Source organism: Perca flavescens, chromosome 8 (assembly GCF_004354835.1).
Source record: "Perca flavescens isolate YP-PL-M2 chromosome 8, PFLA_1.0, whole genome shotgun sequence".
Classification (NCBI taxonomy): domain Eukaryota; kingdom Metazoa; phylum Chordata; class Actinopteri; order Perciformes; family Percidae; genus Perca; species Perca flavescens.
In genome coordinates, this window is record NC_041338.1 from 17,641,807 (window position 1) to 17,654,606 (window position 12,800).

Here is a 12,800-nt window from a genome sequence, read left to right on the forward strand (position 1 = left end):
ATAAACAAGCCTGAGGTGGAATATCCTGAAAAGCCATGTAGTTGTTAAGATTAGACAAGAGGAAAACTTTGGTAACATAGAGGTCACTCCCAGGTAAGGGGTTAGGTTAGGGGCAGAGAAGTTCTATTCGGCCATTCTCCATCACAAAGGGCGTTTTCACACATGAAAGTCCGAACCAAGGTCTGGACCAAGGTTCATGTTTTTGTTACATTGTATACATTTGATCCGGTAAGTTTTGGTTTCACACTGCAGTTATGCAAGCGCACTAAATATCTATACGTGACAAACCTATGTCCTGCCGTCATCACATATGTGAGCTGTGTCTCCAGATACTTATAACTGATTGGTTTGTTAACGGGCTTCCCCGTCCTCTCGTATCCTGTCTGTGTGTTGGAGTTTTGACTGCTGCTTTCCCCTACTGCCGCGGCTCTTTTTGTTTTGTTGTGATGTTGAGAAGCAAGACATGGGAACTTTCTTTCTGGAGCATTTATTCAGAGACAAACTGAAACCTACACTATACATTTACTACCACTTAACAAATAAACTGCTGATGTATTCTCTGCTCTGATAGCCGACAGCTGTCTTCTCTGAGCACATTCACCGTCACTCTGTCTCACTAAGCACCGAGCTATTCCTTAAAGGAGCTTCCCCGGTCTTGCAACACAAGGAGAGCTTGCCAGTGCTTCTTGTATTTGGTCCGAAAGGCCGAACTATCCAAAAAATGCTTTCACACTATAAACGAACCGGACCATGGTTCAGTTTGGTCTGAGACCATCTCTTTTTATTGGACCAAAATTTGGTCTTTTGATCTGGACTGTGGTCTGGGGGAGGTTTCACACCTGTAATTTTGGTTTGTCCGAAAGTCCGGACCAAACAAGGTATATGAAAGTCCGAACCAAGGTCCGGACCAAGGTTCATGTTTTTGTTACAATGTATACATTTTATATCATATCCTCTCTCTGTGTCGGAGTTTTTCCAACTGACTGCTGCTCTCCCCCTACTGACTGCTGCTCTCCCCCTACTGCTGCTCTCCCCCTACTGACTGCTGCTCTCCCCCTACTGCTGCTCTCCCCCTACTGACTGCTGCTCTCCCCCTACTGACTGCTGCTCTCCCCCTACTGACTGCTGCTCTCCCCCTACTGACTGCTGCTCCCCTGCCTGCCCTTTTTGTTTTGTTGTGATGTTGAGAAGCAAGACACAGGAACTTTCTTTCTGGAGCATTTATTCAGAGACAAACTGAAACCTACGCTGTACATTTACCACTTAACAAATAAACTGCTGATGTATTCTCTGCTCTGATAGCCGACAGCTGTCTTCTCTGAACGCATTCACCATCACTCTCTCTCACTAAGCACCTTAAAGGAGCTTCCCCGGTCTTGTAACACAAGGAGAGCCTGCCAGAGCTTCTTGTATTTGGTCCAAAAGTCCGAACCATCCAAAAAATGCTTTCACACTATAAATGAACCGGACCAGTTTGGTCCGGACCGAGACCACCTCTTTTTATCGGACCAAAATTTGGTCTTTCATACCTGTAATTTTGGTTCGGATCAAACTAAAAAGTCCGAAAGTCCGGACCAAACGAGGTATGTGTGAAAACGCCCTAAGTCTTTGAGTTGCAGGAGTTAAAGCAGCTGCATGATAAGGGAAAAGTTGTTTTCCGGGACCATCTTTCCTTTGAAAATCAAACGGAAAAAGGCCAAAGGTGCCACACACACCTTCTTACAAACACATACACTCTCCCGAGAGAGAGCTAGACTGGACTGATAACAACAAGATCTTTGTTATGGCGCCATCATTATCTTTGCATAACCCAAACTTGACAGCTTCAGCAGGAGATAGATGCCTCATAAAAATGCACAGATCCTCAAATTTGGTTTGAAATTGTACATGAAACTACACTGTGGTTAAACTGTAATGCTTAATCCTAAATGTCCTCGATCAAGATTTCATTAAAGGCTTCTGTGTTAATAATCAAAGTCTCCCTGAACTTTCTTCACGCATCGAGCGTCGAGCTGCTCCTGAGTTTTCCCTATGAAAGCCTGAAACAGTAAAAACACTGAGGTATAGTTTGTGTTTGGTGTATGGTTACACACTTTGCTCTGCACAGAAAAGTATGATAAGAGATCCTACTCTTTGTGATTGACATTTCTACAAAGGGGTTTTTGACCTTTAGTTTTTTCAGATTGGCTAGATTGCTAAAGAAATAATGAACTTTCTTGGATTAGTTGATTGCTCTTTTTTTCACATTTCACCTTGGCAAAATCCTGGATAAACTAAATGGCACAGAAGGAATATCTATAAATGACAAAATGTATGCACCTATAAGATGTAACATAGATGTTACATAGACCCTGCTCACTTGTAACTATTATGTTGTCCATGTCGACCCACACTGCATTCAAAAATATCAATAGAAATAGAGTTGTAAAAAGACCTTTACAAGATCCAAAAGTGGCTCACTGAACACAAAGTTGGGTGTGAGTTTACCCTCAGATAACCCTCCAGAACAATAGTCTTTTTTAAGAGGTTTAACACCCCAGACCAAACCCGATGCAACCTATAGCCTAGAAATAGCTGTGACAGATACCTGGAGAGCTCGCGTACACCTTGAGGTCCCAGAGGTCACTGAGGGCAGCGGCCACATTGTACTGCCAGGAATACCTCAGATGAGAACGGATAATATTCCACATTGCTTCACATCCAAACACTCATGTTATTTTGGCAGCCTGTTTATATGGCCGGTTAGAAAAACCTTAAAATGCAAGGAACTGTTTGTGGGCCGTTCCAGCAATCATTACTGGAAGTGTTGGTTGAGTGGACGTCGTAGTGAGATTGCACCTCAATAATGAGGCTGTCCTGGGTTTGACCCAACGGGGAGTGAACTCAACTCGGGTTTCACAGGTTTGGCGGATTACTTCCTACAATGTCCTGAAATGTTCCCTGAATGTCAGTGAGTTCAACTCTAAGCTCTAATATTATAAATGTTTGCTAAATGCTCTTACGTCTCCACTAAAAGGGCTCCATTGAGCTGATTTCTGCGAGTGTGGAATGATTTTCTTTTATTATTATCATAATGAACAATAGTAGAGTTACCTGCTGTTATTCACTGATAATATGTGGCTGTGGTCATTGTGTCTGTTTAAATTAGTAGTCATTATTGGAGAATGAAGGGATTATAGTGAGGCGTTGTATTACACGGTGAATCAAACAATTACAGTCATTTGAGCCCATAATGACTCATGGATTATGGTGAGTTTTTAAATAACACATTATCTCTGTTAGCATAGAGGGTATATACAGTATATGGTGCTACAATATAGACAAATGTTCAAACATACATACATAGCAGCTGACTGTACACCCCCTGTATTGAGGATTTTCTGATGTATGCCATTACAGTATGTGAAGCAGAAGTCTCAGTGGTAGCGGACTTTAGAGACAAAAGCCCAATCTCCCACAGACACACACAGCTTTTATCCACATTAATGCTTTTCCTGCCTCGTATACAGCAGCATCACTGTGTCTTCTGTTTTAACTATCAAGTCCACCACCAGTGGAAAGAGAAAACGGAAATAATGCATTGTTTTGAGCGGGTATGACAAACCCCAGATATTTACCCATGACTACTGGTTCAGAGGCCCACTTATGGAATTATGATAGTCTATCAGACCCTTTCAGAGGAAGATGAGTTGTTTTTTAAAACAAGGAATATTGAATAAACAGGTAAAATAAACATTGAGGTTTTATGGCATTTCAAAGCTGTAAACGGTTGTTGTTTCTCATTTCCATCTACAGTTTAAATCCTTCAGAACATAATGGGAATATGCCTAAAATAACAAAAGTCTCAACTCAGAAGTACTTGTATGTATAACATTCCTCAACAGTAAATAGATTAGGCTCAGGTGTAAAAAAAAAATGTATTTATTTATTTTAGAACAATGTGTATCAAATGGCAATGTGAAAAAGGTCACCCATAGTGATGAACCTACAAAGAGTTAGCACCTGAATCTGCAACGCCCCTCTGCTTTCCAGAGTTAAGTCATAACACGTTTCAGCTCATTGTTTGGCTGTCTAGCCCAAAACTTTACAGTTAACTCTCACCGACATATTGTCGTTTTCTTACTGCGGCAGGCAGTTGTTTTCACTGAAAAAGCTCTAAAAAACCACTATACACAATACCTGCTCAGTACCAAACAACAGACACATTAAATTAGCGACTAGTTGGTGAACATGGTGAAACATTTAGCAGCTACATATTTCCCTCAGGAGCAGACCAAAAAGTGAGCTAAAACAGAATGAATATTAGGTTATTTTATTGTAGATACTGTTCCTGAAAATCAAGAATTAACTTCCTTGCGCAGAAAGCATTTTTGATTGTTAAACCATCCAGGAAAAACCCAGCCCAAAACAATAAAAAAAAAAAATGTATCACTGAAATTAAGTGATTACAAGAATAAAGCAAGCCTCTTTATTTCTCACCCAGAGGTTGCGTGCCCAGCTGTTCCTTAAGTCCTTTCACTTGCCACTTATTGTTGACGCTGTAGATGCATCAAACCTGATACCTTGACATACTCCTTTTTATCTGGTGAAAAGCTTTTTCTCTATCTTGCACGGCTGAGCTAAAGTGACAGAAGCTCTGCCGCACCTCCGGCTCTGTAATCAGCAGCCAGTGTCTGACACAGACATTTAACCCTTCATCCACTCCCCGTGCATCTCTGCTGCCACTCGCATCCGCTCTCTCCCTTCAACACCTCAGTAAGGGAGGTCAGTCAGACCTATGGCTTTATATGGACATTGTTGAGAGCAGAACATTTCAGTTGGTGTAGTCTGCTCTGTATTTGTAGACGTAAAGCTTATTCCACTGATGTTCTGCCTTTTTTGTTGTGTGTGTGTGTGTGTGTGTGCGTGTGCGCGCAACTTGTCGTGGTACCCAACATGTTACACTGATCAACTGGAGGTTTAACACAAGTCGAAGAGGAGGCCAAGTGGAATAGCTGCTGTGGTCACAGGTCAGACACCAAATAATGAGAATCGACAGACTGGGGTCATGCATAAAGATTTAAATGTCAATATTATGGCTATTTCTCTTTTTCAAAATCCCCCTTAAGAAAAGACCCCTGACCTTGCTCCCTCAATTCAGGTTTTTAAGAACTGATTACATTGAAAAGAGTACAATATACAGATGGAGCTTATTATTTATGCATGGGAATGAGCAATATGCTTAGATACTAATTTGCATAATGGACCAAACCTCTGATTTCCCAAGGTATTACATTTTCCTCTCGCGAATGATCATTCATGTGTGATTGAACAGTTTCATCTCGGTCAATACTACAAAAGCCTCAAAGGACTCTGAATCAATGTAATTTTTCTTCACTTTTGTGTTGCGTACACACACACACACGCACACACACACACACACACACACACACACACACACACACACACACACACACACACACACACACACACACACACACACACACAGCAAACAGTGCATTAATATTCAAAACAGCCACTGGATGAACCTGTGTCTGAATTTCAACAGCATGTCCGTTATTTGATTATTCCTTTAGCCTCTCATTTCAGTAGCTGCACAAAAGGAGGAAATGCTTTCCTGACTCTTATAAAGAAAATACCCCCTCCCACCTTAAAACTCACAACAACAAAGCTCAAAGCAATATACATACACACATTGAGGGGGAAAATAAATACATACTGATATTTAGATATAGTGAAAAAAACTAATGGGCTGTTTTATCAGCAGCAAATAAGCAGTTTTGACATGTGTGGTTGTTGTGTTACAGTAAGCCCAGAGGGGTCAGAATGCATGCATCCACGTAGAGCAGGCTACTGATATTAGCATTGACAGTATAATGGCACAAATTGCTAGCTGGCTTTCTGCTTCCAGCGTCTAATGGTTAGAGAGAGAGAGAGAGAGAGAGAGAGAGAGATCTCACACACTCATAACTATAGACACGCACACGCTTACTGTATATTCTCACCCACACACTGCATGCATACTGTACACAAACTCTTGCTCTCTTTACACACACACACACACACACACACACACACACACACACTGAGCCAAGCCCAGGGCAGGGGGGATCTCAGTGTGAATCCTGGGGAGAGAGATGTCTTGATGACAGACCAGATAAACCAAATGAATGCAGAGTTTTCTGCACCGCAGATCGGAGAGACTACATGCTGATGTTTATTTTGGGTTGGAGAATGTAATTATTTGGTTGCAATTTCTGCTGTTGATATTGAACAGTTAAACTCTCAGTTGGAAACTGTTCAATATTATATTCTTTCGTGGAGGGAGGGGGAGGGGGGGAGTGGGGGATGAGAGGATCCAGTACACTCAAAGTCAGATAAAAGCCTTTATTCTGTTCAGATGTGCAAACAGAAGCGTTTCGGTGCTGAACTTTTAGCTTCTAAAGAGCATGGAACCCTACAACCAACATTAGAAGAAATATTTCAATGTCTTTAGGTGCTTTCACACTGGCAGTTTATTCTGAATCATGGAGCTATTAATGTAAAGATTTTGTACAATGAATACTTTTTCCAAACTCCAAACCAAACCAGGACACTGTACTCGAGTCCACCTGAACTCTGTGGTCTGAGGCTAGTTCGAGTCAAACTATGGCACGGTTGACCTGCAGTCAGAACGTAATCCAGACTCATAATAAACTAGATGCCATATGATAATTAGTACTGAAAGTCAATTAATCAATTAGTCAATTGTCATAAAATTAATTACCAACAATTTAGTAATTCATTGATTGGCATTTATCAAGTGGAAATATAAAAATGTGCTTGTTCCAGCTTCTAAAATGTTAGAATTTCACGTTTTTCCCTGTTTTATATGGTGACTAACTGAATATCTTTAGATTTATAAATGTTGGCTTGACAAAACAAGCCATTTAAAGACCTTATCTCCAGCTCTAGAAAATTGTGACATTTTTTGATGATTAATGAATAAAATAATCAACAGGTTCAGTATGATGCAAATTATTTGTAACAGCCCTTTCATAAAAGGGTAGTGGAAAAGGAGTGCTAATTTTTGTTATTATTTTGTGTGCCCTTCACTTGGACTCATGTGGCCCCGTCCACCTGTAGATTGTTCTCCATTTTACCCCCGAGCGTCAAACGGGTACAATTTCTGTCCCTCTATGTTGTTCACTTAGCAAATGGATGTCTTGTTTGCCCTTTTTTTTTCATGCAAATTCAGAATATATGTATTTTTTAGTATTTATTGAAAATATAAGTATTTAAGTTTCAGATTTCAGTGGGTGGAAGGCAAAATGTGTTTTTATATAAGAGTTATCACTCAGTTGAAAATAATAGATTGTTAGTGAAAATGTGTAGCTGTACATGAGTGATAAAGAGCTGGTACACGGGTTACAGTTTTCAGTTTTTCCTTATGGCTCATATGGATTTAGTTGGATGGTAGGTAATAATAAATAAATAAATAGATAAATAATCTTTTAGTATAATACTCTTTTTCATTGGAGACATTTGGGAATATACAGTTACTTATCTGACAAATATCCAATCAAATTGCCTTCTGTTTTTGTGTGATAAACTGGGGACACACTTCAATCTTACCATGACCATAATATATAAAAAAAAGATAGAGATAAACTCTAAAATTCTGTTTCAATGTGTGCTCTCTCGTAAATAACCTACTCTATCTGCACTCTGATACGTCTAGATATGAGACTGGATTGTGCTAGGTGTGCAGTGACAGAAAATCCAGCTCGGTATAGCTGAGAGTTTTTTTGGGACTCTGAACCATGATAAGAACCACCATCCGTGAGATGACGATACCACAGTTGTATTCACTCCTCGCCTCTGACTTTTATGTTTGAGATTCAGGAACCAAAACTCTTCCTCTGCCAAAAGATTGTCTGCATCTGGTGCCGCCAGCTACTCTGCAGTAACTACACCAGTTTGATCATCTGTTCTGAATTTAAAATGCTCCTCACTCAAAATTTTCACCTTGAGGGCTTCTGCCAAGCCACCGGTCACGACGCCTTTTCCTGCTGTGTGTGTGTGTGTGTGTGTGTGTGTGTGTGTGTGTGTGTGTGTGTGTGTGTGTGTGTGTGTGTGTGTGTGTGTGTGTGTGTGTGTGTGTGTGTGTGTGTGTGTGTGTGTGTGTGTGCATATGCCTCGGTGGGAAAGTGAGTGTGTACTGTATTTGCTGGTTAATGTGTGCACCAAGCAGATATTAAAGTGCTCATATTATGCTAATTTTCAGGTTCATAATTGTATTTAGAGGTTATATCAGAATAGGTTTACATGTTTTCATTTTCAGAAAATACCATATTTTTGTTGTACTGCACATTGCTGCAGCTCCTCCTTTCACCCTGTGTGTTGAGCTCTTTGTTTTAGCTACAGAGTGAGGCATCACACTTCTAATCCATCTTTGTTGGGAGTTGCACATGCACAGTAGCTAGGTAAGGACTACTAGCCAGTCAGAAGCAGAGTATGAGGGCGTGCCACGCTAGCATCTAGGCGAGCATTATAACGTGTGTTACATAGTGACGCACGTTCGTCACGGAAGTAAAGGCTGGACTACAATAGAGCTGTTTGGAGCAGTTAGTGAACAGTGTTTTCTGCTGGAGATGGTAAGTGCCTTTGGGGTGGAGTTTGGGCTTTTTCACTTTGTAAACCTATAACGTGCACATAAAGATATATATATATATATACACAATAAAGGAAAGGGAAAAAGCATGATATGAGCACTTTAAAACCCTCTCAATGTCAATGACTCCTCTTAGCAGGGAAAGTCACTGAGCCACTGATGGACTCACTATAACTGGCCCTGTGTGGCAGTACTGTGGGTGTGTGCGTGCCTGAGACAAGGTGACACAGGAAACAACCCTCTACTGATGACTGATGGCCAGACCCGACTGTCCTGACCTCGCTTATGTTCGGTCACTGCTATGGAGGTGACTGAGATTATGTGGCAAAAACATAATGTCCAGACTAAACAAAGCAACCATGGTCACCTCACTAATTTGCTGCTGACTAATCCTTTTTCTTTTTTTTTTTAAGATCACATTTTTATTGATTTTATATTTTTTAACATACAGAACAGAAACACAATTGAACAAGAACAACAACCCTCTCCCGCCCCCCACCCTCTGTGGTCTCGAGGACTGCTGACTAATCCTTTTTAAAGGCAAATTCTTCACTTTAGTTTTTTTTATATAAACACATCCTGCCAGATATAGACCAACACTTCACTGTCACTGAAATTAATCAACAGTTAAGTTTAGGCTTATGCAATATCTCTCCTTTTGTGTCAAAACACACAGTACAGAATAATTGCCCGACGTGCCTCCACCTGTATTTACACTGAGAACACAATGCTCCTTTTTTTTTCTTTAATACATTTGAATTAAATTGCCCTCCACCCCTACCCAACAGTAAATCTTTAAAAAACTTCACTGTTCATCAGCCTGCGTCAGAGGCTTTTGTTCCCAGGAGCGGGAGGCCAACCTCAGCATCTCCAGGCACACTTATCTTAACCATGCTGAAAATGGCTGTGAGAAGGCTTTGTGCCAAATGGTGAGCAGAATAGGTCTTGATTGGTTCAAAAGAGAAATTTTTCAATTGCATACTGTAAATAAATACAGCCTGAACAAAGGCAGAGTCCTTAAGTCGCTCATTTAACGCATACACAACTGCTCATCCATTCATTACAGAAATTACACAATGGTTCATCCAGGAGTCACAATATGCAATCACAACATGGGCCATGATGTTTTTATGAATTTTTCCTACTCTCCCATTGTCCGACTAGTTGAAAACGTGAGTAATTTCTTCCACTTGTGGTAATTAAACATGAGGGCTCACCTAAGAGACTCACTCCCTCCAATACACACCCAAGAGACGTATTCTCTATGTGCATGCATGAACACTCATACAGGCACACACACAGCACACTAACACACTTTCTATGCACATGCGCTTGCAGTACACACACTCGGAACAATGTTCACTGTCATTCAAAATCATAAAAGCTCACAACTATTGCCCCTGGGCCAGTTTTCACACAGACACACAGACAGATTTTTCACAGAGGAGCGGGCTTTTGTGTGAATGAACAAAGGGAATCTCCTTCCTCCTCTGCTCCTCTCTCCCCCTAAATCCTATTATGTGCCACCATGCGTCCCCCACACGGCTGTTTCCAAGTTACCGGCAGCGGCGGCTGCCAATCCTGCTTAATTGCCTCCTGTGTAGAGCGACGGCTGACGAGAGCGAGCTGTCCTCACCTATTCCTGCAGCTCACTCGCTGCTACCTCACCAAAGGACAGACTCCCACCTGAGAACCATACTGTATACCTTTTGGGAAATGATGCAGTCGTGTTGACCAAGAGAGAAACTTCAGTAACCAACCTGGGGACTTACTGTATGAAAAATAAATGTTACTAAGGGACTTTTAATTATGAGAACTGTTCTCAATTTAAAAAACTGCTCTGTGGGGACAAATAATTTAAGCTTTTATAGACACTAAGGAATGAAAAGCACATGTATATGAAAAGCTTTGAATAGGAAATGTCTTGTTAGAGATAAAGTAAAGAACAGAGAATAAAACAATAACAGCAGGCAATGTTTGTTTTAACGATAAGCAGCTTTCCTCACTAACCTTTGCTCGAGCCTGGAGAAAAAGGAAAGGTCTTCTCGCTCACTCCCGCTCGCAGAATTTACCACCCTGTTGCTCCTTGTTTCCTCTTCCTTTGTTGCGACTTCCTCACAAATAGATCCTCCTCATCCTCAGGACCGGGGCTTATATTAACAGCTCATGAGGGAAGCCAGACGGAAGAGAAAGAAAACACACCAGAGAAGAAAAGAAACACTTCTCTTCTCGCCCCTAAGTCCTCCTTGGCAGTGTATCCCCATCCGTCAGAGCACAGCGACTGAGTGCGTTTGTGAGAGAGAGAGAGAGAGAGAGAGAGAGAGAGAGAGAGAGAGAGAGAGAGAGATACTAAGTGGGCGAGTGAAAGTGGGAGTGAGGGAGAGAGAGCGAGCTTGTGTGTATGCACTGGAGGGTGATCCTCTATGGGCAAGGGCTCCTGTTTATCTCCTGGTCTGTCTCCTCTGCATGCATTCCTTCCCGACAGAAGCCACAAGGTCAGTTGCTTTTACAGTAACAAGACTTGGTTTCCTCTTGAGGGAAAATACTTCCTGTTAGTTCTCCGCTCAACTTCTCTCATGAGTAAAATCTCCCTGCGTTTTGTGCCTTTTAACCCCCACTCTCTCTCTCTCTCTCTCTCTCTCTCTCTCGCAAACACAATCTCCTCTCTGTTCCTGTCTCTTCATTTATTAGCATCCTTGTGAGAGTACATCTAATCCCTCTCCCAGCACTGCCTGTCCAGAGGTTGTTCCACCGACAAGGAATGTGCTGCGATTTCATTTTGGATACATACTGTACAAAAATACAAACAAACATCGTGTCAAACCCACAAATTAACTGATACACTGAAAAAATGAAAACTACATTCACACATGCATCATCTGATACTGCTCTGTTCTAAAAGTATTTGGATAGAAGTCAAATAAAATAGAATATAAACAGAATACTATTAGTATTAACTGATATCTGATGCTTTTCTTTGTCATATTTTGTATGTTGGTAAATGACATATCTTTGAGTTTGGAGTTTTGATCGGATAAAACCACCAATTTAACTATTTTCTGATATTTTATAACCAAAATGATGGATCAGTTAGTTAAGAAAATAATCTTCAGATTAATGGATAATGAAAATAATTGTTAGTTGCAGCCCTATTTTTAATGCTCAATTCCAGAAAATTGATTGATTCAAGTCATTTCTCAAGTAGAAATGCCAAGTTCTATTTAGCATCCCTGGAATTGAATATCTTCTGACAGCTTATTTGAAAAATAAACAGTCTATTTAAAGACATCACTTAAAGAAAACAAGAGCTGTGATCTGCATTTTTTTCACTTTTTTCTGATTTATAGACAGATTAATTGAAAAAATAGATGAATTGATATGAAAATCCTCATTATGTGCAGCTCTATTGCATTTGCCTATCAACATTTTGTGAAGTGTGCCAACAAGGAGCAGATTGGCTTGCTCCAGGCAACTATGGGAATAGTGGCACTTTATGGCCACCTCCCAGCTGTGTTCATCAACACGTTCAGTGCTTAACGTAGATCAGAATTAAATTAAAACTGTCCACATTACACTTAAGACTACAATGGCATTTTTTTGAAAGCCTGGCTTTATGTCAAACTAGTGGGAACTGTTGGTTTTGTAACATTTACAGGTATAAAGACAAACCAGTATTGAAACGGGTGACTTGGTCTTGTGTCAGCTCAGCTTGTGTATGGAACATGCTGTAACTGTGATACTCTGCCTTTTTTCTCTGCTCTGCTGATTCCTGATGTTACATGGCAGCCAGAGAGCCTAAGTGTCTCCCCTGAGTACAGTGCATACTTGAGTCAATATGCACACAAAGCGGTGGATCAATCGGGTCACACACACATCACTGCAAGGTGATTCAGGGGCAACCTGACAGCTTCCTCAACTATGTTGATGAAGTTTCAATCCATCCACCCACCACAGGCAAACTGACAGTTCACACCACAGATGAAGTGGTAGAGAATCTCTCCGGAGCGGGCAAACGAAGTGTATGAACATATGGCCATGTCATCTTGACACTGCACGTTTGCCTGCTGACCAGGCGAGCAAAGGGTGCTCCCGTGGAGTACCGTGGGTATTGTGCCGTCTCGGCTGGCGGGTGATGCTCCGGGACACA

At 41.1% G+C, this 12,800-nt stretch overlaps 1 protein-coding gene and 1 long non-coding RNA gene across 3 annotated transcripts in view; one reads left to right on the top strand and one right to left on the bottom strand.

Moving 5' to 3' along the window:
- The window catches only part of shisal1b (shisa like 1b), a 40,425-nt gene extending 29,186 nt beyond the window's left edge, over positions 1–11,239 (bottom strand). For both annotated transcript variants that reach the window (XM_028585938.1, XM_028585937.1), the window contains exon 1: positions 10,664–11,239. The gene's annotated coding sequence lies outside the window, so the exon portion shown is untranslated. The remainder of the gene's footprint in view (positions 1–10,663) is intronic.
- LOC114560510 (uncharacterized) overlaps positions 1–12,800 on the top strand; it is a 103,304-nt gene that overhangs the window by 33,866 nt on the left and 56,638 nt on the right. The gene's annotated exons all lie outside the window — the stretch shown is intronic.